Source organism: Mus caroli, unplaced genomic scaffold (assembly GCF_978045245.1).
Source record: "Mus caroli unplaced genomic scaffold, Mus_caroli_1 scaffold_19, whole genome shotgun sequence".
Taxonomy (NCBI): domain Eukaryota; kingdom Metazoa; phylum Chordata; class Mammalia; order Rodentia; family Muridae; genus Mus; species Mus caroli.
Genome location: NW_028227274.1, coordinates 80,927,790 through 80,950,580, shown reverse-complemented (window position 1 = coordinate 80,950,580; position 22,791 = coordinate 80,927,790).

The window sequence follows — 22,791 nt, the reverse complement described above, 5'->3', positions numbered from 1 at the left end:
GGAAGGAAAGGAGGGAAGGAGGGAAGGAGGGAGGGAGGGAGGGAGGGAGGGAGGGAGGGAGGGAGGGAGGGAGGGAGGGCAGGCGGGCATATTTTTGTGGAAGTCACCCCAGGGAAGTCAGAGTGTGAAGAGGGCTGGCTATTTCACACTCCAAGCAAAGAAGCAGAGAGAGATGAACATGGTTCCGGCCCACTTTGTCTTTCCCATTCAGGCGGGGGCGCTGGTTGGTAGAGTGTCATCATAATTAAGATGAGTTTTCCCACCTCACCTAACCCAATCTGGAACTGTCATCACACAGGTGCCCAGAGCTTTGTCTCCTAGGTGACTGAAGGACTTGGGAGGCTGGCAGTCGGTATTAACCCTCACACAGGGAAGGGGAAAGCAGTTACTCCTGAGAGTTAAGTGACAGAAGAAAGCTTCAAGGCTCCCTGCAGCCTGTGAGGAGCAGGCCTGGGCTCCAGGGTGGGGACCCTGGCTGGGAGGTGGCCACTGTGTCCAGTGGGCTACCAGGGGGCGATACAATGTGTTTTACACAGCTTGAAAGACCTGAGGCCCTGGCTAATTCACAACACCCAGGGCCTCAACACTCTCTAAAATAAAACTTTTATCTTAAAAAAAGAAAAGGCATCCAACACAGAGTTTTCTGACAGCAGAGGCAAGCTGGATCTCTCCCAGTCCAAGGGGTGGGGGAGTTGTGGGTTCACTGGGGCATGAAAGGAGAGCAAGCCAGCCCTCATCTTCCCCTCTCCTCGGCTTCTCTGTTCTCTGTGTGGTGAAGACACACAGGAAATGGCAGTCACAACAAAGGGCCACATAGCTCTGTGGACATTTAGAAGAGCCAGGGTGTGTGGCTAGGGAAAAGATGAACTCGGAGTAGAGACCTTGACATTCCAAGCGGCAGGGGGGTTAAAAAGGATGCATTCTGAGGCCTTGTGTCCTCTGGGGCAATCAGGCTGGCTACAGATCTCCAGTCTGTAGTGCGAAGCTAGCCTCCAGCTCACCCATGGGTGGCTTCTGGTTCTTACCTCCACTCCTTGGGACCCCACACATGCCAGGCTTCTAAATGATCCCAGGAAGCTAGCGGCGAGCCTAATTGCACCAGCCCAGTGTGTTTGTTACTGGAGGTGTGAAGGCCAATATCTGGGTGAGGCCTGAAAGCCTGAATGAACCCGGCACAGCCATCTACCCTCACCGGGTCCCTTGAAAGGTTTGTTCAAAGTGGTCACATTGACAAGAGGGACAAATAAACAGGCTGAGTGACACTTTCCACTAACTCCATCTTGGAGAATCTGACATGAGCTTTAGATTTAAACAGGGACAAGAGGCAGACAAAAGCAAGCAGCTTTGGTTAAGGTGTGGTCCTGCCTGACACGGACCACTGTCGCTGTCTTGCTAGGTGTTCTGACAGATGTCAGAGCAGTGTGACATCTCTTCCTGAGATGCATGCTTTCTTTCTGGCTGGCAAGAGGATTCCAGACTTCTCAATCTCCTGGTTAGAGATAACAACGGCAAATTCAAATTCTTTGGAATCCGTGGTCTTAGTTTAATGCTGCAGGAAGAGCCAAGTGTCTCTAAAATCTCATCTTTTCTGCCAGCCTTCATATACTCTGCAACAGGCTGCACTAGAGCACGGGGAATGCCCAACTGTGGAAGGAGTCGTAGCCCGAGGCTTTTTAACACTATATCATGGGAGTTTCTGTGCTTGAAGATCTACATGGCATTTCTGAAAAGCAAAACCGAGCGGTCAGTGCTGGCCAGTCGCTGTGTGTGTTCCCAGGGTGGAAGCCAGGGCTGTCTGTGGGCCTCTGGCTAAGGTTTCACCCAAAGCTCTCTTAGCAGTGGGAATGAGGTCACTGATTGTGCTTGGCGGGGGTGGGGAGGGACAGGAAGTGAGCTGAAAAGAAAAGGCCTGGATCCAGGGCCGAGGCCAGGCCAGCTCCCGAAGCAGCAGCAGGCATAAGCAGGCTTTCCCAAGGCCTGCAGTGCAGTGCGCGATGTTTAGGGCCCAGGACTGCCACCACCCTTGGAGCCATGCTGGTGCAGGGTGTGTGTGTGCATTCCTAACATCTAAGACCTGAGCACAGAAACCATCTTTAAAAAAACGTTCCTCACCTCTAGACATGAAACGTGCAGTCCGTCTTTCTGTGCTTTCAGGGTTCGTTTTGGGGGTGAAAGGTTCGAGACTTTCTTCCAGGGTGCTGTTTGACCCCTCAGATTCTGCTCCCTCCCTTTCCAAGCTGCCTCCATCCACTGACTACCCCACAACAGTTTGCTTCTGGCCTTTGTCTTTGCTGTGAGCTTGAGTGCGCCCCCTGCTGGCAGCCCCTGCCACTGCATCGAGCTTGTGCCTAAGAGAGTTTGCCGAATTTTCTTGCAGGGCTGTGGCCACACCAACAGAGGTCGTCCAGCTTTCCCTCTGATGAAACTAAAAGCTTAAACGGAAGTGGGAGTGCGTTTTGCCCCGCTGTAGCTGTAGCAGGTTTTCTTCTGAACCGAGGCCCGCTCGCGGGAGGAAGACACAGAAAAGGGTCGGCATACAACCGTTCTTTTTCAACCGAGAGATTCTTGCGTCTGTGAGCTTCGGGAAAGCGGCTCATTTAACCTTTCCAAAGATCTTATCCAAGTCTTGGCAGCCGGAAGACGTTTTAGGTCAATATACCAAAGGGGTTTTGTTGGAATTAAATGACGAATGCCAAAATTTCATTTAAAAACACGGATTCTGAATAAATGCAACGTTAGCACATTTGCAAACGGATGCAAAACGGGCTCCCCGAGAGCCCTCCCCCATCCCCCCCCCCCCCCCCTGTGGCCTTTGTGTAAGGGATGTTTGCCCAGAGTTTCAAGAATGGAAGATCTTGGGAGCTGAGAGCTTTCTCTTCCTCGCTGGCACAGAGCGATGTGGCCTCTCAGAGTTTTAAATCGCTGGCGATTGGGTTGTGTGTCTCGTGGAAAAGCAGACTCCTTTTAGCTCAAGGTGGCACAAAGATGGGGTCCTGAGGCTCAGGACTTCTTCAGGACTCTGAGGTCCTGGGCCTGGAGATGACCCCTGCTATATAGCATGTTGGAGATCTTCAGTAATTAAACAATAAATATTCAAGAGAAATGATTCTGCCTATGAGATCCTCAGCAACGCACTGAGCTTTCGGGAGGCAATAAATGAAAGGCTCCTTCCTCTATTAAAAACCAGAAGATTAATGAAATCGTGACGTTCAGGCAGGAACAAAACAACCCACAGGCTCAAGACAATGTGTGCAGAAGCAATTTGCTTCTGAAACTCAGAGCCTGAGATGCGTTAGTGTACCCCAGCAGCTCTCAGAGAGCGAGTAAATACGCTCTCAGTGAAGAAAACGACCCTTTACAATGTAGCTTTTTCTCTTCAAGAGGGAGATATGGCGGACAGAGCTGATGGCTAAGATATATTCGAAGCTCAAAGGCGGGTGTTTTCCATTAGGAATTAGAGAGTAAACACTGATTCCCCTTAGGAATCAAGTTAGAGTGGCCTCCGCCTGCCCGCCTAGGAGCAGCAGCTAGACCTCTCTGGCTTCTGCCTCTGTTTTGTGATTAGAAGCCTGGGTCCCGCCTCCTAGCCAACTGCTACTACTCTCTCTTCTGAGTAGGTTGTTCACACAAAGATGTAATGACTTGACAACAACCCCCTGACCCGTGAGTGTCTTTTTGCAACACGCTCCTGTCCAATCAGACGTTGGACAGAAGGCTGCTGCAGGAGAGCCTGCCTGCCCTATAATAGCAACATTTTCTATTCCCACAGACAGCTGTTTTCCTTTAGTAAACAAGCCTATCAGAGCGCACGGCTTAGTTGGGAGACTGGCGCTAGGTGAAGAAGGTGCCTCCTGGGGTGGAGAAGCCTAGGAAACGCCTGCCCTGAGGTTTCAGAAGGACTCTGGCAGAGGCTCAGAATCATCGAGATAAAAATGGGCTCAGCACACATGAATCCTTGATGACTCAAGCCCAGTGCTTTTGTCTGATCGCTCTTTGCTCTCTCAGTATTTCCTGGACTTGGGTTGTATAGTAAACTCGGCCTTCTCAGAGGACACAATTTAAGGGTGAGCTGGCACGAGAGAGGCTACGTGGCAAACATACCCGAGGGCCTTGGATATTAGCAGAGGCTCTTTCAGTTGTTATAAAATGTTGAGGCCGCTGTGGCCGCCTAACCCCAGAGTTCTAGTATTCTGGTTGTTAGAAGTCAGACTCGAACATGGTACACACCTTTAAATCCCAGCATTCAGGAGGTAGAGGCAGGTGGATGTCTGTGAGTTTGAGGCCAGCCTGGTCTATACAGAAACAAACAAAATAGAAGAGAAAAAAAGAAAGAAATCAGACTCTAAGTAGGTGAGAAGATTGACAGAGGCCTAGAGCCACCTGCAGCCCATTCCTGATATTCTGGAAGTGACAAGCAAAGTGTCACACTGTATGGAGGCCACACGGAGGTACAGGAAGCCCTGGTGGCAGGCTGGCCGGAGAAGCACCTTCAGCTCATTAACCCAGAGTCCCTCCTCTCCCCATCTGTGCCAGGCCCTGCAATGCGATGGCTAATGGCTGTGACTGGGCTACTCTTTGTCCAAGTAAACAATAGCGTCCCCCACCAACAAGACATCAGGGTCAGGTGGAAGGCTGCCCCTCGGGTGCTGCTAGCTTGTAGTTTTCTCCTATAGACTCAAGCACAACAGTCACCCAAGAGTCTGAAGTGTGGAGGGCAAAGATCTGGTTTAACAGGGCAGAGACTGGGTCTGCCTCCACTGCAGTTCCTTTTTCTCTCTTGTTTCCTAACTGAAAAGGTGAAGCTAAGGGAAAGGGGTTGCCCGACGTGAAGAGTCAGCCAGGAGTTAAAGTCCGGGCATTCATTGTTAAGATCGAAGCAATAGGTTTACCCTGACTCCTACCCCTTATGATTTGGAAAACTAGGGGATTGCGTTTATGACTAAGAACTCCTTCTGGATGAAGCATGAATCAAAATAGGCTCTGGGCAACTAAATCCTCATGTGTGCAGAAGGACTCTCTGCCCATCCAAACACATCTAAGCGGGAACTTAGTCCAGAGAGATGTGGAAGACACTTTGTATACTTTGTATCCCAGTGTCTCCTCTCTCTCTCTCTCTCTCTCTCTCTCTCTCTCTCTCTCTCTCTCTCTGTGTGTGTGTGTGTGTGTGTGTGTGTGTGTGTGTGTGTGTGTACAGCTTACGAGCATGCATTCAGAGGCTAGTGGATAACTGTCTTAGCTAAGGTTTCTATTGCTGGGATGAGACACCGTGACCAAGACAACTCAGGAAGGAAAGGGTTTATCTCACCTTTCATATTACACACTGCCACCGATGGAAGTCAGGCCACAAGGGAATATTTCATACTGGTTCTCTCATAATGGCTTGCTCAGCCTTTCTTAGACCCCTCAGTGCCACCAGCCCAAGGGTGGCACCGCCCACAATAGCTGCCCCCCATCAATCTTCAGTCAAGAAGATGTACCACAGGCTTGCCCACATACCAATCTGTTGGGGGTCTTTTCTCAGTTGAGGTTTCCTTTTCCCAAATGACTTCAGCTTTGTCAAGGTGACATAAAACTCCCCAGCACGACCCCAGGTGTCATTCCTTAGGAACACAGCCTGCCTTATTTTAAGGCAAGGTCTCTCATTGGCCTCGAACTCTCAAATTATGATATGTGGGCTGGCCAGTGAATCCCAGGGATCTAGCAGTCTCTGCCTCCCTAGTGTGGAGGTTACAGGCATGTGTCCTGAGCCTGAGAGTTCTACATAGATGCTGGAGAGTGAGGTCCAGCCGGAACACGCAGAGCACACTCCACCAGCTGAGGCACTCCTGGGCCCCACCTTCAGCTCACCACAGAACAGAATCCCAGGGCAGAACTCTCAGAACAGCATGTCTGAGAGAGGACGACACCTGTGTACTTTTATGTGTCTGGGTTTTAATAACTGTAATGAACATCACTGGGGACGGAAGGAATTTGCTGTTGCTGGACAGGGTTTCAGGTGTTGGTCATTCTTCATCTGTGCGTGCTATTCCCAACAACTTGATAAAACCTTTTTTTCCTGATGTAAGGCAGAATTAGATATATTTTTCTTTTTTGTTTAATTTTTAAAGGGATGTGTGTATGTGTGCGTGTATGTGTGTGTATGTATGTGCATGTATGTATGTATGTGCGTGTATGTGTGTGTATGTGTGTGTGTGTGTGTGTGTATGTGTGTGTGCGTGTTACCTGCATGTGTACCACATCCATGTCTGGTGACCATGGAGACCAGAAGAGGTAGGGAGTGTGTGTGTGTGTATGTGTTCGTGTCTGTGAGTGTGAGTGCTGGTGCCTGCAAAGATATTGGATCTCCTGGAGCCGGAGTTATAGTTAGTCTTATAGAGCCAGACTCTGGTGCTGAGAACCAACTCAGGTCCTTGTCTGTTTTGTTTTTTTTTTGTGAATTCGATGCAAGTTAGAGTCATCTGGGAAGAGGGGACCTTAGTTGAGAAAATGTCTCTATCAAATTGCCTGTGGGCAAGGCTCTAGAGCAGTGGTTCTCAGCCTTCCTAATGCTGTGACCCTTTAACACAGTGCCGCGTATGACAGTGACCCCACCCAACCGTAAAATTATTGCCAGTGCTACTTCCCAACGGTAATTCTGTTACTGTTATGAATCCTAATGTAAATACTGTTTGAAATAGGGTTTTGTCAAGTGGGTCTCGTCCCACAACTTGAAAACCTCTGTTACAGGGCGTTTTTCTTGGTAAATGTCAGAGTGAGAGGCCCAGACCACTGGAGGCAGCCGCACCTTGGGCCTGTGATATTGGGTGCTATGAGAAAGCAGGCTGAGGAAGCTGAAGAAGCTGTCTCCAAATGATAGCAATGAAGAAGCTGTCTCCAAATGATAGCTACTTGCAGACAAAAAAAATTATTTTTCTCCGAGAAGTCTCACGTGGGAATCCAACCTCTCTGAAGGATAGGCTCCAGGTCCTGCAGTAGGTGGCAAACACAAGACAAACCCAACAGTATCTTTGTCTCGTAACGTTAAATCAGGGTGCTTTTTAAAATTTTATAGGTCCTTTGTGTATATATGATAGTTTCAGGATTTATGGAGCTGTCTATATGACAGGAGGGTCTTGGACTTGCCCTGCAAATTCAGGGCCACCCAGGTGACCATTGAGTCCATGACATGTGGCAGTGAATGAGTTAGCCGATTTAAATGTGAGTATGGCTTCATTTGCAGTGGCTGTTTGTACCACAGCATTGTTGAAGAGCTGTGTGGAGAGAGGGCATCACCTGAGAATTGATGTTAAAACACCATGACTTCATACCGCTAAATAGAGGGGAAAAAACCTCTTCAGCGATCTTGAAGGAAACTTTTAAGTGACATTTTGTTGGCCGACAGGAACAGTATGGTGGCCCTGAAAATTCTAGACGATTTCTTCTTGTGTAATCAAAAACACACACACACACACACACACATCACAGAAATCCCACACCCCTTCAAGAACATACAACCCAGCCAGGGCTCTGCAAAGGATTTACAAGACAAATTATTTAAAAGCCAGATTCCAGTGTCCACATGCAACAGGTCTGAACCCAGGCCCTGGGAACTTCAAGTCTGGCAAACCACCCTGTGAATTCTAATGCCAAAGCCACAAAGGAAGACTTTAAAGTTCGTTGGAAAATGTGTCATTTTACAAATTAGGAGAGAAAGGTGAGCTCGAGGTGACTTTCTATGTGGGAAAGCTGCAATCAACACGCTTGAATAAAATAAAACCTGCCTTGAGAATAATCCTTCCGTGAATTCAGTTCTCTTCTGAGGCTGTGTTTCTCTCTAGGCTGTGCTGAGGAGGAGGGTGAGTACGTGGAACGTGGAAGCCGCCAACGCTGGGTTAATAAACATTGGCAGGCGCCCTCCGAGGATGTAGGATCCACCCAGCGACGGCCATGTTCCCATCAATCAGCCTCTTTCTTGCTGTCCTTCCCACACCCCACCCCTTGAGTGGCCTCTGGCTTCCCACTCCGCTCCGGCTTCCCATTTAAGTTACCAGCCCCTGCTCCAAACACTGCCCAGCGCTGGCTGCTGCTGCCGCTCTTCTTCGCGGTATTACCACCTACGTAGACCTTCTGGAGGATAGGCAACAACACACGCTTGTGTTTTGTTGCCTGTTGTCCAAGCTGAAATACTTCTCGAAGTCAGTGAGGTCTGACACAGTCTGGGGCAAGTTAGCGTGTACTGCCACCCTAACTAAAAACATCACCACTGTCAGGAAAGAGGGTTATGAGGTCTTCTAGGTGGCCAGGACCTCACTTCAGGTCGCCCTCTGAGTCAATACTGGACTTTGCTGTGTACCCTGAAAGTCGTGCTCAGCCAGAACCCTATAATGTCAGCACATTTGGAAACAAAGCATTTCAAGATCTATTTGGTTAAGATGAGGTCATGAACATAGGGTGGGCCTGATATCCAGTGACTGGTAATCCTTGTGAGAAGAGTGAAGAGACACAGACTCACATGGAAACCTCTGTGTGAGAACTGCGCAGAGATTGGAGTGATGTTTCTATCAGCCAATGGCTGCCGAGGATGCAGGAAGCAGCAACCTCACAGCCTGGTGCTGCCCGTGGTTGTATCCGCCCCCCCCCCGCCCCCGCCACCCCGTGACTAGGTGACTCTCAGAACCTCACAGAAATTCTAGGGGCATCCGCACACCCCAGAGTGTTCTAGTCAATGACGTCCCAGGAGCACAGAGCTTGCATCTGAGTCCTGAACTAAGTCCCACCCCTGCCCTGTCCTCTGAGAACCCAGGGACTGGCCTGCTCCTGTCCACCTATGTGGGCTATGATGTTATTTTCCTTTCCGTGGACTTTCTCCAAGGAACAGAAATACATAAATGAGAGATGGGGTTCTGTCTTCGGAAGAAAATGGCTCTCACTGTGAAATGCAGAGAAAGATGTGAGGTGCAAGGGTATCTTGTTTTTAAGGCATTTGCAATCTAAGGCAAGGAACAGGCTTGCGAATGGTTGCCCCATTTGAACATTGTATTTCTAAAGGCAGTGCATATCTGGTTTTTATACTGAGCCCCCCATCCCTACAGCTAATGTCAGGAGGGATGGAGAACCACGGCGGGAGCTAGGCATAGGCTAGCTGGACACCCCCACCAGGAGAAAAGAACAGAATGGAAACAAAACTAGGAGTAGCTGTATTTTCTCTCCAAATGTACATGTCACAGTGTCTGTATGGACAACTTTCTGCAGTCAGTTATCTCCTTCCACTAGGAGGGTCTTGGGAATTGAACTCGGGTCATCAAGACTGGCAGCAAACCCCTTTAGTCATTGAGCCATGCCACTGGCCCTTATTATGATACTTTGATCTCTAATTAAATTTATCGTGTGTGTGTGTGTGTGTGTGTGTGTGTGTTCCTATGGGTATGCCATAGCACATGTGTGGAGGTCAGAGGACAGATTTCAGAAATCAGACCTCTCCTTCCCCATGTGGGTCCAGGTGACTGAATTCGAGTCATCAGGCTTGGCGGTAAGTGCTGAGCCATCCCACTGGTATCCAGCAGCATACAAGGAACAGAGAGCAGCAACAGAAGAGGGGGCATTCTAACGAAACAGTGTCAAGCACGGACCCCATGAGTCCCATCTCATAGACAGGACCTGAAGTCGAATCAGAGAGGGGTTGGTTATTCCCACTGCGACTGCACCACCTTTACACCAGCATATCACGCAGAAAGGTCACCACTGTAGATTGGCAGGTTTGCAGCTGAGGATAAGGTTTCTCAGCATCTTCCCTGAGGCCAGCATTAGCAAACCCAGAGGAGGTGCAGGGAAACAAAGTGGTCAATGTCCCCTGTGGATGTAGACATAAAATCCCTCATCCAGATATCAACCAAACGAATTTGGCATTTGGGTTAAAAGAATAGTTCACCACGTCTAAGCAGGTCTATCCAGAAATTCTATGGTGCACCAACATTTTTGAAAAGCAAACACTATCATGGACCATATGAACAGAACAGAGAATAAAACACCCCACGATCATCTCAATAGATGTAAAATAAATACCACGTCACACAACCCATACCATTCCACCATGAAAACATCCATCAGACCTGGATAAGGGGGCAGCTTTCACAATTTCATGAGTTTCTCTGGAAAATCCCAGAGCTGCCATTTGTTCCTGGAGAAGGCAGTCCCTGGGAACAGTCTGTCCTTACACTAACCAAAGAGGCACATGCATAGGAAGACAGAATTACAGGTGTGTGTGTGTAGCGACTTGATATCCTTGCAGGGAACCAAACCCCGATCCTCTGCGAGAGCAGCAAGTGCTCTTAACCTCTGAGCCATCTCTCCAGCCACTATTTACTTTATAATCACATTAAAATATATTTAGGAATAAATTTAACAAATACCTACATGTACATGGGAACCTATAAAACATTGTTAAGAGAAACTAAATAAAATCTAACTAAATGAGCAGGCTCCTGCGCTCATGGATTTGAAGGCCTAATATTTCCAAGAAGGCAGCATAGTAAAGAGTCCCGCGGATTGAATACCGATTGAATACCGTCCTCATACACACCCCCACTCCTCGCTAGTGCTAGGGACTGAAGCTGAGGTTTTGTGCATGTGGCCTGTCAAAAACTTAGATGTTTAGTTTCTGAAAAGTTGTTCATAAGTTTTATTTGGAAATGGCTAGGGATTCCCCCAAAAGCCAAAAACAAAGAGGGGATTTTTACATCCTTCATTCATAAATCAGAATGACTTAATGAAGTTACAGGAAGCATACACACTCCTTTACCCACAAATTAAAGGCAGGCTGAGACGGCTCTCGTAGCTGAGATGGAGGGCTGCGGCCTCCCTTCTGTCTCCAGAGGGGCAGCGAGGCAGCGAGGCAGGTAGACGTGCTTGCCACTCAAGCCTGATGAGCTGAGTTCTGATTCCTGGACATCACGGTGGAAAGGATCATCTACCTCTGACCTCTGACCTCTGACCTCTGACCTCTGCAGGTGCTCACACAGATAATGACATCAATAAAGCACTGTGCATGTTCCTGGAGATTTGTAGGACTCCAGCATCATCAGAAATGTGGGGATAGTGGATAACGTCTTCCTATGCATGTGCCTCTTTGGTCAGTGTAAGGACAGACTGTTCCCAGGGACGTCTGCAAACGCCACGTGTTCCATCAGGTAACCTTACTTAGCCTTGGCTCTCCCTGATCTAATCTGTAGTGTGCGGCTCTGGAGTGAACGGAGGCTTTTCCCCAGGAGGCAACAGAAACAGCAGAAGTCGTCGATGGCTTCCATCTGGCAGGAACAGGAATGCTCATGTGTCTGAGGCACGTTGCGCCTTTTGCTTGACTTTAGTCTATAGGAACATGTCTAAGTTCCTGGCTTACTTCTGACTTTGGGGAAGATGGACCAGCAGCTAGGAGCAACCTGATCAACCCAGGCATCTAGACTCAGCCAGGGACCTTCTATCATATAGAAGGAGGACAGTATCTATAGATTAACCCTGATTCTGCTCGGGGTGATGTGTGAAGCCATCGCTGACATCTCTGGCATGTCTGCTCTTCCTTCCTACATTGCAAGCTTTGACAGGCACATGACCCTGTCTACTTGGCCGGGGAGAAATTTAGCCTGTGAAATTATCTGCACAGATCCACATACTGGTCTATAGATTACCTATTGCCATGTCCACATATAAAACTTTCTCTACATAGATTTTGTAGAACACACACAGAGACACTCAAAAGGCTGAGAGAGGCTTGGGACCAGCCCAAGAGAGAATCACGTGTTGCAATCAACAAAGCTGAAAGGAGTTGGAGATCTGAAGAGCGTGTTGACATCAGACGTGGAGACACAGAATTTGGAATTTGCCCAGCTGGTTTTCAGATTTGCTTTGGAGTGATAATGCTTGTCCTGTGCCATTGAAAGTATGTGATCTACTTTTTTTCTTTTAATTTTGATTTTACAGGGGATTACAGTTTCACCACAGCAAAAGTAATCCTAACTAAGACGCCTACTTAGGGATTTCTTTTCTTTCTTTCTTTCTTTTTTTTTAAAAAAAGATTTATTTATTGTATTATGTGAGTACACTGTTGCTATCTTCAGACACTCCAGAAGAGAGCATCAGATCTCATTATGGATGGTTGTGAGCCACCATGTGGTTGCTGGGATTTGAACTCAGTACCTCTGGAAGAGCAGTCAGTGCTCTTAGCCACTGAGCCACCTCTCCAGCCCTAGGGATTTCTTTTACTCCTTTTTTCATGTACTATAATATTATCTCAATATTATTTACCCGTGTGACTATGTACACATACAGTAATTGCTATATATGATTATTCATACGCTGTAGACATTCTCTGAGTAGAGTCCACTTCACAAAAGGAAGAGCTACGAATTGATTTTTTTTTTAAATAGTGTCACCAGAAATCAGAGACACCGGAAAACAGAGGCAGCGCTCTTGGTCAGTTCCTCTCCTCCTTCCAAGCCTTCCTTTGACAGCAAGCTGTCCTTTCGATATTTCTCCCTCCTGCTACACCACCTGATTGTCGCAGCCTCCATAAACCTGCGACACAAAACATCAATTCATGTCAAATGCTTAACACAAGGTCTTTTCCAGGACGGTATTCAAGTGCTTTTTCTCATGCTTTCCCTGATTTCGGTTGTGAAAGTGGTCCCCTCTTCAGCGCGCTCCCTTGTAAAACAGCAATGTTCTGACTGGCTCACATCTGTCCTGAGGAGTAGCCCATGAAGAAGAATCCAAAGCCCTTTGTGATGAACAGAACATTCTATAAATGGGCACTGAAAAATAATCAAGACATTCAGGGATCCAGCAGGCCATAGGAACTCCATAGCAACAAATGAGCCATAATTGCTGCGGGGCTGGCTATTTCCGCAGCTGCGCTCTCGGGCAGCCACAAACTGAGCAGCTCTGCTCTTAGTTAACCCAGGTCAGGAACCGCTGCTTCCTAGAGCAGGGGCGTGGAGCCAGGCGGGACCAAGAGGAGGTGAACGTGTGTGTTCCCTGTCCTCTCTGCTTCCTGAACACCTTTGGCAGAGACCTTCTCAACAGGGCCTCGGAACTCCTCACCGGAGATACTGTGATCCTGGTTATCGGAACCCCGGGCCGGGTTACCCAGGTTGCTCAACAACAGTTGTTTTCCCTCCAAGAAACTGCTCGGTGCACCAGCATCCTTAGCGCTACACCAGCATCCTTAGCGCTACGGATAGATGTCTTGGAACTCTGCAGGAAGCCAGGCTTGGAGGGAATAAGAAAGATAAAAGCCCACGTCCTTACTCCATTCTTAGAAACAACCACGGGTCCCTGGTCAGGAATGTGTGCGAACTGAAAACTCTTCTCTCTCCCAGTTGTTTTTGGAAGTGGTCACAGGCAGGCGTGGTCCCATCCCACGGCCCTTTGTCACATAGGGGAGGAAGAGTTCCCAGGACCTCTTGCAACAGTAGCTGGAGGTGCAGTTCCCACTGACACTCTCAGGGACACTTGACAGTTCTCAGAGTAAGACAGAGGTGGGGGTCTCTTTCCTGGGAGGTGTAATGACCTTGCCCTGGTCCACAATGTCCCCTACACTATGGAAAACTGCAGATACCATCCTACTAAGCATCCAAATGGGATACTTCTCTCGGAAAGAGGCAAGTGCGTGGGAGGGACCCTTCCTCAGTTCCCTCTTCCCACAACTGTCGTCTGATCTTATGAAACATCTCCCAAGCTAGCCAGACCTCTGTCCCAGCAGACACTTGGAGAGACTTTAGGGAACTCGTTCTCACAAACAGGGATTTCAGAACTAATGTTCTCATTGCCGTTGTAGCCGGCACCGAGGGTAATCTGTCTATTAGAAGGTGGCTTTGTGCTCCCCCCCCCAATTCAGTTTGTTTCTATAGTTACAAGGCGCCCATGCTTTCTCCCAACTCACAATCTGTCAGGAGGGGTACGCCAGCTGCCTGGTATTTCTATTGTCCCCCACATGTACAGATCCCCTTAACAACATCCAGATGACCGAGGAGACTAGTTGGCAATCCTAATTTTGATTTAAGTATCTTCTAGGAAAGATACTACATGTGCACTGTAACAGCAAGTGCTGAAGCACAGGCCCCAGGAAGGGAAACCCAGGGAGGGGAATCCAGGATACAGAAGAGCATCTACATGACTGTTTAGATGTAGAGCCACAGGCTCGTGTGTTTGAATATAACATGGTGGCACTATTTTGCAAAGACAGGGAGCCTATGGGAGGCAAAGTCTCCGAGCTGCTGAGCCGGGGCCTTGAGCCTTGAGGGATTTGCTTTTTTTTGTTGTTTTGTTTTGTTGTTTTGTTTTTTTGTTTGTTTGTTTGTTTGTTTTTTTGAGACAGGGTTTCTCTGTATAGCCCTGGCTGTCCTGGAACTCACTTTGTAGACCAGGCTGGCCTCGATTGAAGATTTACTTTATTTATATGAGTGCACTGTATCTGTCTCCAGACATACCAGAAGAGGGCATCAGATCCCATGACAGACGGTTGTGAACCAACACATGGTTGCTGGGAATTGAACTCAGAACCTCTGGAAGAGCAGTCAGTGCTCTTAACTGCTAAGCCATCTCTTCAGCCCCCTCCTCGATGTTTGATAGCTCAGCCCCACTTCCTGTCTGCCCTCTCCTTTCTGACTGTAGGCACTCTGTGACCAGCTTCCTCATACTGCTGCTGGGGAGCCTGCTCTGTCATGGTGGACTGTATCCCTTCCTTCTTAGATGGTGAGCCAAAACACATGCTTCTTGTCACACATTTAGTCACGCAAGAAAGGTAGCGGATGACTATGGCGTTGGCCATACTGCCCAGGGACATTTCTCTTGTCACCGGCTGGTGTGAGCTGGCTGGGGTTCATACACCACAATGATACATTAGCCCTGATGGCCCCAGACGTAGGCTTTCTCTCAGCAACTGTAGATCTATGCTCTGTAACTTGTAGTTTCCTTATCCACAAAAGAGTAAGCCCTGCCTCGATGAGAGGATTGACTGCCACAGATAAGGGATTTAGTACAGCACACTCCATGCACAGGGTAACAGATAGCTGCCATTCCTGCACCAGTATCTCAAGAGCCACGAAGAGCTGTGGTACAAATCAGCATGAATTATGTCAGTACACTAGAGGTGTGCAGTGGAATTTATGCCTCTTGGTGAATTTATGGCGGTGGTGTAGTGCTTGGCGTACGAAAAGCAGAGCGCCTTGAACGTGTGAGCTGCGGTGTTCGTTCCACTCAATGACGCACCCTTCTGCCTGAGGTTATCAGTCAGAGTCCCAGAGCTAAACCTATGGCCGTTGCCACACAGTGAAAACGGACTCTTGGGCAACATGCTCCAGATTTCCTCCATAAGTCTATGTTCTTATCAGGCAGGTACAGTGGTAATATAAGCCTCCTTGGACAGCGAGAGACATTTGCAAAGGACCTAGGTAGATGTCTGCTATCTAGGGAACATATGTCACCAGGCTGAGGACAATGATATCCTATGATACTCATAGAAAACTGCTGTATGTGCCCTGGACTACTGGCCACCTGACCCTACCTGTCCTTGGGGGTTGGAGATGAGGTATCCAGGAGTCAGTGACACAGACTCCCCGGGAGCAGGTGAGAAACACTGGAGCAAACTCATCTGAAAGCTGCTGCAAGTTCATTTCATGTCCTCCACCTGTGCCCCATTGGTCTCAAGAAAGCATCTCCTCTAAACAGCAGTTCCCGACGGGCTGGCATTGTCTGCATCAGCAGTCCTTGGCAGTCTTCAATTAGGTCCTCCTGCGGGAGATACCTTGCGGCTGCCCAGCCCCTAGGCATTTACGCAGAGGTGGCTGTGATGTTTCTCCTACAGAAAACAACCATCTTTTTCTCTTACCCATAAGTCTGCTTTGCGAGCCTGCTTCTCTCCTCGGGCTAAACTGCTCATGCCGGTCCTGGTATAGGTGAATCTTCATTGTCAGCTGGACAGGATTTAGAATCACCATGGAGACATAACTCTGAGCGTGTCTACAGGGGCCGTTTCCAGAAAGGTTTAAGTGAGGACGGATGATCACTCTGAACATGGGTGTGCGGTTCAGTGGGCGATGGTGCGGTTCAGTGGGCTGTGGTGCTAGACTGAACTGCAAATGCTTAGCACTAACAACATCTCCCTCTGCTTCCGGATTGTAGGCACAACACAACCAGTTGTTTCATGTTCTTGCTACCATGACATCCTCTTCATGCTGGACCACACCTTCAATTGTGAGCCCTTCTTTAAGCTGATTTTGTCACACAGTTTTATCACAGCAACAAACTAGTCACTAATACAGTCTCCATAGTATTCCCAGTCACTCTTGAACTACACGAAATACTCCAGTTTGCTCTTGAAGAGACACAACTTTCTGACATTAGGGCCAACGTGGCATGGACGAGCCATGCTGAAAGTCCTCAGTGTCAAGGGGAGTGGAATTACTATGACCAACTTGCAATGGCACTCCCCCAGTGGGCACCCAACTGATGGGCAGAAGCAAAATTCTACCATCAAGGGGGAAAGGCTAGTGAGTGGGCAGTGTTGGCCATCACCGAGCCCTCCCCCTCAACCTTGACAGAAGCAGCAGCTGTTGTGTGTGACTGGGAACTCTCCATGTTGAACCCAGAGTAAGAATGGCTCTGTTTTCACGCGTGGGCCTCCTGATGGAAGAGAGAACCCACTGGAAGACTCCCCACCGGCAGTGCTGACAGAAGAAGCACCAATCTCTCTGCCTCTTCATTTGTGACTGACAGAAATCTAGGGCTGAGGTGACAGAAACCCAAGTTCTAGCTGCAGAGGCACAGGAGGGAACCCCATGTTCTAGAACACTTTAGAGCTTATAATCTGACTTGGAAAAAAAAAACGTGCTTTTCAAATTGCAAACATTTCTCAGTAAGACTTTCTGAGAGGCCCAGGTCGGCAGCTCATGCTCACTGAGGCTGAGGGGAGGTCCAGCTGGACCATATCCATTCTTGGTGTGAGGTAAGGAGGAGAATTAGAACCCCTAGGCTGGCCTGGAGTGAGATGCAGATGAGGGTTTTTACACCCACAAGAGGCAGGTAGGTAGATGTACAAACCCTGACTAAGACAAACCTCTAGGCACATATGAGAGTCTGTAGGTTGACTTAATCAAGGCAAGAAGAGGCAGCACCATGGACTGGGGATGGGGATACCATCCAGTGGACCAAGGTTCTTGACTGAAAGAAGAAGAGGTGGTGGGACCAGAGAGAGGTCTCTGGGGGAAGTTGTGTGAAGTATGGGAAGAGAAAATAGACTTTGACCACACATGCGCAGGAGAATACATGTGCCCCTCCTGTCACATGCACATAAATGTAATAATGATAATCATTAAAAACTTTTTAAAAGGCAAGTAAGATGACTTCATGGGTTAAGACACTTGTCCCCAAGTCCGATAACCAGAGTTCCATCCCCAGGACCATGGTTTAAACAGAACCAACTCTCGGGGGTTGTTCTCTGACCTCCACATTTGCAGTGTGTGGCTTTACTATGTACATACACACACATGCACACTCACACATACTCACACGCACTCACACACGCTCACATACACTCATACACACTCATAACACTCACATACACACTCTCACATGCACTCACACACTCACACACTCACACTCACACACTCACACTCACACACGAGAGGAGAGAGGGGGAGGGGAGGAGAGGGGAGGGGAGGAGGAGAGAAGAAGGAGAGGAGGAGAAGAGGAGGAGAGGAGGAGGGGAGAGGAGGAGGAGAGGGGAAAGGGGAGAGGGAGAAATAGATAGTAAAATGTGTATTTTTTTAAACAGAGGTGAGCAGCAGCATTCATCTCCTTCCTTTCTTTGGATATCTGACAAAAATTTCTGTTGTCCCTTCCTCACCATGAAGACTGTGCCCTCAAACCATAAGCCCAAAATTTTTGTCAGATATCCAAAGAAAGGAATGAAAAGGTAACTGACAGACCACACCCTGGGTAAGTCACTCACCTCTCTGTGCTGTCGTGTCTGGGATGCAGGGTGGCTACAGAGAATGAAGTAAAACAGAGGTGATATCACTAAGTGGCTTCCAGACAGAGCCCGGTAAATACGGTTCTCATACAGTCCACCCATGGTCCCTTAGAAGCTCAGCTTTCCTGTTGGTCATCACACATTTGGACAGAGCATCTCACAACAGTGTGTGCACATCATGTAGTTGATGGGATGAAACTAACTAAAGGGACAGTGTATCCCAGACTCTCAGTGCTTCCCCGTGAAGGCTGTCTCTGACTCCTTCGCCCTGAACCCATCTGCCTCCCTCCACCCTCTAACAAATTGTCTCCAAGGAGATGCACCTCTTGCCTGTTTGCCACTACCTAATGAATGGATGATGTCGGAATGTACTCACCCCTAAATCCACTTTATAACCTCCTATACGACGCTCATTTGGTGCCGCTAACTTCTGTAAAAGGAAAAGAATTTTGCTTCTGACAGAGATGGTACTCAGCTGCCCAGGCCACTGAGGCCATTCCCTGAGAAGACCAATTCCCCTTTTTCCATAAATGCCTTTCCCAAGACCTTGCTTGTCATACCAGGGTGAGATTCCTCAAAATAAATGCTGTTATCCACATCAGATGACAGCACAGGATTCCCAACACCTCTGAGCCTCTTCACAACCCAGTCCTACGGAGTAGGGTCTTCGTTGGAAGCAGAAGGGAGTTTGAGCTGGTGGGTGGTACCAAGTGAGAAAGTTTCCGTGCTATTGCTAGCTTTACATGCGTAAATCAGTGTGTTCCCTTGCTTAATGACATGAGAACTTGCTATTATAGGTGATTTGCCCAACGCATAGTCAACTAAACCTCACAGCTACTCAGGGAGACATAGACTGTGCTCACCGGATGCTTCGACAGGGTGCAGGATGTGGAGGGATGTCCCAACTGAAGTGCCAGAACACGAGGTGCCAGTATTGATGGGCTGGACACATCCCCGGTACTGAGCTTGCTCACCAGCATGCTGGTGCCCTAGGAAGGACCTGGCTCCGGTCCAGCCCTAGCTGGGAAAGTCCTGACCTAAAGTAAGTCCATCAGCTAAGGACAGTTTGGAATAAGATAAACATTCAACAGTCCCTTATCAACAGGACATAAACATCTATGTTTCAGAAAGAAAACTAAAACACTTTCGGAAACAAGACAGATCTCGGCTTTATTCAAACAATGATAGCTGCCCAGATAAGCAGAGAAACAGGGCCATACAGCTCTGCCTGCTGTGTGCTCTCTCCTACGCGTGCCAGAGCCCTTTAAACTCCAGTGGGAACAATAAGTTGTTTTCTTTCCTCATCTGCTCATTTTACGATCCAGTTCTCAAGTAACTGATTATATGTTGGACATAAAAGTGAGATATTTATTTGAAAATGTGACTGCATACTGCTGCTGACACATTTACTATCAGGGAGATTGACTTGGTTTTCAGGCTGCTGTTTGGAAATGTCTCTTGTATGCCGAACTTATATTGTGTTTCCTATCGTGTCAAGCACTCGGAAAGTGTCAGGAGATAGGAACTCACTTAAGTCTGCCCTGCTTCTAGAAGAACTGGAATGTTTCTGCACACACTGGCCATAGATGGGGATGGGACTGGCCAGCCTGCTCTTCACACAGCTCCTTCCAGATTCTCCCCTGCTTGCTGAGAAACCTGTTCTTGCTGCTTCGGTCTCACAAACAGCATGCTAAACAATGCCAGGACCAAGCATACAGGGAGCAGACTCCACAAAGAATGACACGAGGCAACAGGTTTGCATTCATGAGTATGATTGTGTACATGTGGGTGCATGTGAGTGTGCATGTGCTAGTGTGTATGAGTGTGTGTGTGCGTGTGTGTGTGTACCTGTGCAAGTGTACATATGCATGTGTATGCTTGTGGATGTGCATGTGTGAGTGAGTGTGTGTGTGTGTGTGTGTTGACAAGCTTGCATGGTCATTTGGATATGTGTGAGTCTGTTCTTTCAAATAATTTTCACTGGGCTCCAACTTTAAGTAGTGGAGCTCAGCCTTGCCCTTTGAGTCCAGATTAGATGGTTCCTTCCCCTCCTGAGCTCTCGCCTAGGTCTCCGGGTCTCTTTGTCTGAAATCGGCTGCTGGTTGTCATCTGTCTAAGGGCTGGGGTTGGAACACTGCACTCAGGCTACAGAGTGCCTGTGTATGGATCTTTCCCTCCACTGCAGCCAGCCTGGGCAGTGGAAATGTCTGAGCATGGGAGATAGAGCAGTTGACACCCAGCTCCTACAGAGGAGGAGCCCAGCAGGGGCAGGAAGTGACCACTGTCTCCAGTAGGACAGGAAACTGAACCTGCGCAGTCTGCACGGTGTCCTTTCCCTGTGTGGCTGGTTGGCCAGAGCTGTGTCAAGAATGTGAGAAGCAGTGTTTCCTGGAAAGAAATGTTTAAGCTTTGCTCACAAAACACCATTTATTATCGACTCCCCTCTTTCCACTTCCCTCCTGCTCACAGCTATCTGAACAGACCAGAGCTGAATAATTCAATGATCGTTAAAAAAATGTTTCACTGTCATGAGGAATTCTCTTCTTCCTTTGGGAGGCAGAGAAACCCACACATTCTTGCCTGGTACCGTCATGACAAGACACACCAAAACCTGGTGAATAACCTCTAGCCACTAAGTCAGACAATGCCAGGGGAAGCAGAGCCATCAGCCGGATGGAACAAGGCAGGAGATTAAGGTTGAGGGTACTGTCTCGATGGAGCCTATTTATAGACACAGCCCAGGGAGAGGTGAGGGAAACCTTTTTTGGTCAATGTGCCACCGCTCCCTGCACGTTGTGCGAACTCCTTCACAGTCTGACGATTTGGCTGACCCCAGGCCACCAGGGAGCTCGTTGGTCACAGACTTGCCTTCTTCAGGATATCTGAACAATTGAACGATTGAACAGAATTGGATTTAAGTAATCTGATCCTCAAGGAAATAAATATGGGATATCTAAAAATATGTCTCTTAAAGGTATACAGGCCATAAAAATACCTTAGGGGTGGACAGGTCAGCTGGGGAAGTGCCTGTCATGCAGGGGTGAGGATGTGTGATCTGATCTTCAGTATCCATGCCAACAGCTGGGCCTGCCACAATGCACCTGCAATCTCAGCACCGGGAGATGGAGACAGGAGGACCCTGGGGTCTCACCGGCCTTCTCCTACAGCTGGAATAGTGAGTGGGCAGTGGGCACTGGTAAGAAAAGAAGGTAGGCAGTGGTAGAAAAAGGCATCTCTGGCCTTCATGAGTACCTGCACCCATACCACACATGTATACACACACAGAGAGACACACACTCACACACACACACACACAACTAAAGAGGAAAAAAACGAAAGAATGAAAAGTTCCTTGGGAAAGCAAGCACAAGCTCTCCCTAACATGCCTGTGTTCTTTCCCCAACACTTTAGAAAATAGTTTTAAAGGTATTATCCACAGTAATAAGGGGAACAGAAGTTAAGACAGCATGATGAACTACCTCAGTAAATGCATGGAAGACAGGGACAGCAAGACATGGCTAACAGAAAAGCATGCCTACAAAGGATGCTGAAGAAGGGACTCCAGTGAGGGGGCCACTCCCACCATCTCCACAAGCTGGGGGACACCAGATCTGACAGCTCCATCTTACAGGGACCAGAAGTTTTATTCAGAGGAGAATATGACAGGGTGTTCTGGCCGAGGGGGGCGTGAGCCACCAGTAAAGGCTAACCAGGGGAAGAGACACTGAAAAGGCTTCTCGCCCCTCAGAAAGAGAACAGTGAGAAAATCAGGAGAGAGAGAGAGAGAGAGAGAGAGAGAGAGAGAGAGAGAGAGAGAGAGAGCCACATGGGTTTACACAGCCAAGAGCCCCCTCGAGGACATAGCCAGTCCGGATTTTAGTGTCTAGGCTGTTGTCATGGACATTGATGGACACATGATAGCAAACAGAAATGAAAGTAAAGCTGAATGTCCCCCAGCAGGAAGCCAGGAGCACACACACAGACGAGAAACGCTGCCTTGGTCAACCAGTAACAGGACGGATGTATTCAGAATAAGTAAAAAGCTCTTAGACGTCGTATAAACCGTCACTGAAGTAAGATAAAAATCTGCGTGAAAGAGTTAAAGTGTGAAATGAAGGAAAATTCTAAGATCTAAAAGATGAAATGCCCAACAGCAAGAGAAAGAAAGAAAACATACCCAGAGGCTCAGGGGGGCTCCGGAGCATCTCCCTTCCTTGAGCTATTGATGAGCAATGGCCCCTGGAGGAAGGGAAGACATTTTCTTTAGTAGTGTAGCTACTGTTAAGTTGCCTGTGCTCCTGAAAATAATATCTCACCCCCATTCAAGTTGCTGAAAGCGACCAAGAGTAAACTCATTGAGCCTCTCTCTCTCTCTCTCTCTCTCTCTCTCTCTCTCTCTCTCTCTCTCTCTCACACACACACACACACACACACACACACACACACACAGTAGGAAAGATTGTCTGGGAAGATGCGTGTAATCAGTTAGAGTGGGGAGGGGATAAGAGTGTGTGTATGACTAGCAAGTGTTTGCTGAAAGGACCCTGATATAGCTGTCTCTTGTGAGACTAGGCCGGGGCCTAGCAAACACAGGAGTGGATGCTCACAGTCAGCTATTGGATGGATCACAGGGCGCCCAATGGAGGAGCTAGAGAAAGTACCCAAGGAGCTAAAGGGATCTGCAACCCTATAGGTGGAACAACAATATGAACTAACCAGTACCCCAGAGCTCTTGACTCTAGCTGCATATGTATCAAAAGATGGCCTAGTAGGCCATCACTGGAAAGAGA